This window comes from Embiotoca jacksoni, unplaced genomic scaffold (assembly GCF_022577435.1).
Source record: "Embiotoca jacksoni isolate LCO1_2020_lvr unplaced genomic scaffold, fEmbJac1.0.p SCAF_26, whole genome shotgun sequence".
In the NCBI taxonomy this organism is placed as follows: domain Eukaryota; kingdom Metazoa; phylum Chordata; class Actinopteri; family Embiotocidae; genus Embiotoca; species Embiotoca jacksoni.
Window position 1 is genome coordinate 4740742 of NW_027185377.1, and position 5206 is coordinate 4745947.

A 5206-nucleotide genomic window follows, 5' to 3' on the forward strand; every position below is an offset into this window, starting at 1 on the left:
CAGCTAAACTACAAGCGGGGTGTAATTCACGTCCGTTCGGGAACAAATCAAGAGGCTTGGACGGCGTTCAGGAGTCTTCCTGCACTCTGCGATTGCGGTGCTCGCTAATTGATTTTCAGCCAGGCACAACGTCAAGAATACATTACGCAACGGGATTAGAGCCAGCGAGAGGCCGGGGGCGCTCGCGGTCGTAGGTGGGGAGACCTGCAATTAAATCTCTCCTCGGGAGAGTGGAGTTTGTTAATAATATTCTGTCTTCTATTTCTTTTTCAGATTCGTATGCGTCGCAGGTGCGCGGCGAAAGGATGTTTGAGGGGTAAATTGAAAGCCACGTTGCAGATTGAACCTCCTCTTCCTCACGTACGGTTGTTCAGCCAGGCCAGGAGATGTTTTCTCTTTTGAGGGGAAAAAAACAGAGGCGAGGAAAAGACGAAAGAGAGGAGGAACGTGAAATGGAGAAGAGGATGAGGTATGAGACATCTTTAGCCTGGCTGCTATTATCATCATCTGTTCAGTGGTCATTACCGCCTTGGGAGTCTGATGTCTGGAGCACACCGCTGACGGAGGAGGGAGGGAGGGGAGGAGGTGGGGAGGTGTGGGGGAGGGGGGGGGTAGAGCAGCTGCAGACAGAGCTCATCCCGCTATACGGCAAGCTGTCACGTTTCAACAGGAGGAGGATGAGGAGGAGAGCGAAGAACTGTCAGAGTGAAGCAGGAGAGAGGAAAGATCTGAAGTAGAGAAAATGGAAGGTGTTAAAAAAAAAAAAGGAAAAAAAAAAAAAGGTACGAGGTAAACAGGTTCACTAACCAATCACGCCCACATAAGCTGTCAGCAGTAACATAAAGAGGAGGACGAGGAGGAGGATGGTTAAATTAAAGAGTCAAAACTAAGCAGCGGGGAAGGAAGGAGAACGTACGAGGAGACGTGAGAGAGAGAGAGAGAGAGGGAGGGAGGGAGGAACTGCGAGGAGGAACATTACATGGAGGGGTCGGCTCTACTGTGTTTGAACTCATCACGCCTACACGAGCTTTTAGTCATCAACAAGAGGAAGAGCTAATGGTTGGAGTGGAGGAGGAGAGGAGATGAAATGAAAGGAGGAGCAGAGAGGCTGAGGAGGGCAAATAGTCCGGCGCGTTTTGGTGCTCAGCTCGGTGGTCTCGCTTTTATAGACGCTTAAAGACAGCGTGAGGAAATGCCGAAAAGGAAACGAGAACTTCAAAACGCAGTCTTGAAATACAAATTAAAGCAAAAATACCATATACGCTATAATTCTATAACCGCATCCAATTATATCTGCGATTTGCACCGGATGTCCTCCACAATGTCAAAGCGGCGAACCCTCAACTTCAACCTCATTTCGGGGAAATAGAAGGAAGTTGCAGGGAGCCGAAACCACAGTTCAACAGTTGAACTCGGCGGTGACGGTCTGACCCTGACGGCCGAATCGCTCCACCTCGCACGGGTCACTGTGCAGCGCTCAGTAGGCTGTGCACGCGGGTAGGCAGGTACGAAGAGGAAGTAATTAAGGTCGAAAAACAAAAGATTATGTGATTAACGTGACCTTTGGGTTTAACCACACGCTCAAAGAAAGACAGTTCGACAGTGCACGCCGGATGGGAGGGAGCAGCCGTCACAGATTTATGAATCTGCTGGTATTAATTCCCTTGTTTGGAATATAGATAGTGACTTTGGTGCAGAAAACAAGGCACGATTTCATTCGGCCCCTTCTGTTTTCTCTTCTCTTATTAGTAAATTCGTGGGAAAGACAGGGACCGTTGTTCAAAAACGCAGCGCCTGGAACTCGGCAGCAACTCAACAAGTCCGGGGACTTTTATGTACGTCCAAGACATACAGTTGTGAGTACGAGCTGGAGGAAAATCTAAGAAAAAAAAAAAAATTGCCTGCATTCTACAATAAAATGTGCTGATGTTGGCAGTCTTCCCTCATGGGGTACTCTGTCTCCCTGTTTCTGTCTGCTGTTTCCCTTTCTCTACTAATCTTGTTCACTGCGTAATATGTTCTCTGTGTTCCAGATTAGGTTTCGGTGTGATGGGGACGACCCGGCCCATTGTACGGGCTTGGTCTAACTGCTCCGTCGGAAGGCGAGTAGTACCATTTATTTCCTCACCTTTTTGGCATCTCCTCGGGTCATTTCCCCTGTGGTGCCACTTCTTTACAAAATGCGCTGTTGTGTGCCGGAGGCTCACAAAGTGTGTTAAATATATTTCCTTTCACGTAAAACATTTACAAAGCTGGAGTTTTAGAATACACTGGAAGCTGCATCGTTCACTTTGGTGAACGCGAGCAACTTGTCCTCTGATTTGTTAGACATGACAGATATTTGGGGGAAATGCAATTAGCGTTTATTATTATTTATATATATATATATATATATATACATTTTTTAAAAAGCATTGGGAACAGTGTTTTTGATATGCAAAGCTGAAATTTTCCTTGAAGACAAAGTTATCAACCCTTCTTTGTATAAATAAAAAAAAATTTAAAAACGGATTTAGAAACATTCATTCAACATAATTCTTCTCTTCTACTGTAATTAAGGATTCATAAAGTGTGATAGTAGTTTAAGCTGTAGTTAAAAAATAATTCTATTCAAAATTTATAACTTGAACATAAAAAAAATATCTTGATATTTACTTTGCTTTGTTACATTAATTTACTTAATTTGTTATAAAGAATATGAGAGGGTGTTTCTATCTAAGCTTAATTTCTCTTTGAGATTACTTTATTGGCATTTTGTTTTCTTTAAAAAGGAGCAGCAGAGACGGACAGGAGATGTAGGGAGAGGAAGCAGAGGAATGAAAAGCAGTCAAGGGACCGCCGGTCGGGAATCTATCCGGGGATTCACTGCTGACGGCATCTGCGCCACATCCACTCTGTCGGGTCGCCCTCGAAAGACGATTTTATCCAATGAAAGCGGTTCCGTTGACCACCACCAGACAGCTTTGGAGTAATAGTTATAATCCATTATAATGGCCTCATAGGTGAGTAAGTACACCTCCGGTCACAGTGGCCTCAAACACCTTCATGAGATGTTTGCAGCGGGAACAAGCGGTCATGACAAAGTAAGCTGGTCAACATGGTGTGTGTGTGTGTACATAAACGTGAAGATGTGTGAGTAGATACAAACCAAACATTTTGCTCCCTCGCCCCACAAAAACAAAGATCTTTTTAATCATAGTTTACTCAAACTAAACTAAAGATCCAAACACAGGAATGAATTCTGGTATTCCTTTTTCCCCGACGAGGAAATCAAACTACAAATGATTGCAAATTCTTCTCAGTGTTGCCAAACGCCGACAAACCGCCGATGTGTGTATCCCCAGTTTTTGCCATCATCTTCACGGTTAAAAAAAACCAAACTTAAAATAGCAAAAAACCCATTCAGACACTTCAGCTGAATCGTCCTGCAGTTGCTAAAACACCACCGTAGACAATTCCACATCAATTTACCTCAGAGCCCTCGGTTTTTATTTTTACCCTCGCTGTGGATCCTTTTTCCTGGTAAATTAAAGTATTTGTGATGCAAGGTGATGGCGCGTCGGAGATAACAGCTGACACAGCACGCACGCTGAAATACAAAAGGCTCTCGGCTTCACGTACTGAATGGTGAGGAATATTTTCTGGTCGAATCGCAGAGGGCAATTTTTAGTCGTGGGCCGCACGACGGCTGTTTTTTTTTTTCTTCTAAACTTCGCGTGCGGGATAACGCCACTTACGTGCTCCTACAAGTTGTTGTAAACAAGCCGCTAAAAATACAATCCGACTCCAGCGCGGAGCCCGTATGGTTTCCTGCGCAGTCGTTTCCCACCGAAAATCGGAGCGCCCCGTTCTATTTCCTCACATCCACGGGACGGCATCAGCTGGTGTGTTGCATAAAAAAAAAAAAAAAAAAAAAAAAAAAAAAAAACCTGACGGACACGAGCACAATGTTGGTACAACGCCGCGGCCCTCAGGCAAAACAGCGTGGCACGGAGCCTAATAGAGACATCGTACTGGCCTATTAGCACAGATGGTTGTCATATGTATGCAAATAAGGAGCAAAGTGAATCACGTAGCCCCCATCAGCACCACCTGTCTGCCTCACACAAGCCACACCGAAATCCCCCTTCAGCATCCACGCGCACACACGCGCACGCACGCACACACACACACACACACACACACACACACACACACACACACACACACACACACTTAGGGTCACTTATGCGCTCGCTACCTACCGTCCAAATCCCTTCGGAGGGCCGAGTCTGTTCTTTTCCAACCCGCAGCTGTATATTAATTAGAGTAAAGACATTAATCATCATTTTGTTCTTTTTCGGGAGCAGACAGGAGGACGAACAGATACAAGCGGAGCGGCCAGGAAGAGGGCAGATCAGTTGTTCTTTGTCTTTGTTGAGGATGTGTTGAGGGTTGTGTGCCGAGAGGGGCGAGGTGTTACATGTGGGTCTCGTGGTCAAGGAGCATCACACCCAAGGGAGTTGGCATACTGCCAATTTGGTATGTGTGTGTGTGTGTGTGTGTGTGTGTGTGTGTGTGTGTGTGTGTGTGTGTGTTTTAGGAGCTGCATGCAATCATGCCCTCCTATGTCGGTTTGCAGTGTGGAACAACAACTGGAGGAGTTTCCAATGCTCTTTACGGCTCCAACAGTCACTCTCAACATCTGCCGGCAGATACTGCCCGCACTGTGGATGACTCTTAATGACGCGACAGCAGAAGCGGGAGTCGTGTATTTGGTCCCCATTGGAATTAAACTCCCAAATGCTAACACTATTATTACAATATTAGGCTGCTGACTTTAAGCGGGTAAAGGGTTTTACTGCCATCGGTGTTTTAGTTTCAACACATCCTCATACCTGAATGACAGAAAAAGTCATTTCCTAAAAGGACATATATGACTGTTGGAGAGTACCAGCGACAGCTCGGTCCTTTGTCGTCACGGTAACAGTAATAAACGTGGTTAACGTCGTGAATCAGTAGCAGTCCGGGTAGGTTTAGGCCCCAAAACTGTTTGGATTAATTTAGGATGGGTTAAATGTCCAACCAGCACCGTCCTCCTCCTTACATGGTCTCTGTCACTCCTCATACTCCGAACCGGACTTCCTCTTTCACTCCTGTCCTAATTACAACGCCCACGAAAGGTCGCAATAAATGTAACATTGAGATGCCTGCACAAAATGATCTC

The 5206-nt window shown here is 45.6% G+C and overlaps 1 long non-coding RNA gene across 1 annotated transcript; it reads left to right on the forward strand.

The window, feature by feature from the left end:
- The first annotated feature begins 308 nt into the window (after positions 1-308).
- Positions 309-2103, forward strand: LOC138204863 (uncharacterized). The gene is made up of 3 exons (XR_011178826.1): positions 309-469; positions 1750-1835; positions 2034-2103. It is a non-coding gene; the product is annotated as an uncharacterized lncRNA (long non-coding RNA).
- The last annotated feature ends 3103 nt before the right edge of the window (positions 2104-5206 follow it).